The sequence below is a fragment of the Penaeus monodon genome, chromosome 29, assembly GCF_015228065.2.
Source record: "Penaeus monodon isolate SGIC_2016 chromosome 29, NSTDA_Pmon_1, whole genome shotgun sequence".
NCBI classification, from domain to species: domain Eukaryota; kingdom Metazoa; phylum Arthropoda; class Malacostraca; order Decapoda; family Penaeidae; genus Penaeus; species Penaeus monodon.
In genome coordinates this window covers 19,001,353-19,001,646 of record NC_051414.1, presented here as the reverse complement: position 1 = coordinate 19,001,646, position 294 = coordinate 19,001,353, and positions in this window count along the sequence as shown.

Here is a 294-nt window from a genome sequence, read left to right as displayed (position 1 = left end):
TATAATAGTCATCACAATTTGGGGGTAGAGCAAACACCGAGGATAATTGATAAGATCACTGGGAGATAGTTTAACAGGAAAAAAATGAAACTTCAGTGTGGGTCTTTTTTGCAAAACCACACGCCATGGTCGAAAAAGAGAATATGTACTATGGGATCACACAATATACACTTATCATAAAAATGTGGGATATGTACACGTTAAACTGAAACTAATTGAGTAAATTATCTATATTTATTAACATATGATATACTTATGTTCATGGAATATCATATACACATCACTATCAGAATG